The sequence below is a fragment of the Theobroma umbraticum genome, unplaced genomic scaffold, assembly GCF_002168275.2.
Source record: "Theobroma umbraticum cultivar Fairchild unplaced genomic scaffold, ASM216827v3 scaffold_12.1, whole genome shotgun sequence".
In the NCBI taxonomy this organism is placed as follows: Eukaryota; Viridiplantae; Streptophyta; class Magnoliopsida; order Malvales; family Malvaceae; genus Theobroma; species Theobroma umbraticum.
In genome coordinates this window covers 2,804,203-2,804,484 of record NW_018397269.1, presented here as the reverse complement: position 1 = coordinate 2,804,484, position 282 = coordinate 2,804,203, and positions in this window count along the sequence as shown.

The window sequence follows — 282 nt, the reverse complement described above, 5'->3', positions numbered from 1 at the left end:
TTCTTTAAACACAGTCAATAATCCCAAAACTTGTAAGGGCCCCAATCCGAATTAACATTTTAGAAAACAATAATTTTGGACAGTAATTATAAATGAATATGTCCAAAGGATTTCTATTTTCATCACTATTGAAAATATCATTTGTTAACTTAATAATCTGATTTTGGCGTGTATTTTTTAGATTTACTTTCTTCCTGTTCTAGAAACAAGTGTAAAAATGTTGCTCAAAGATGACATTTCTAAATTTTTTAAAGCAATTTCCAAAATGTTACAGAAGAAAAT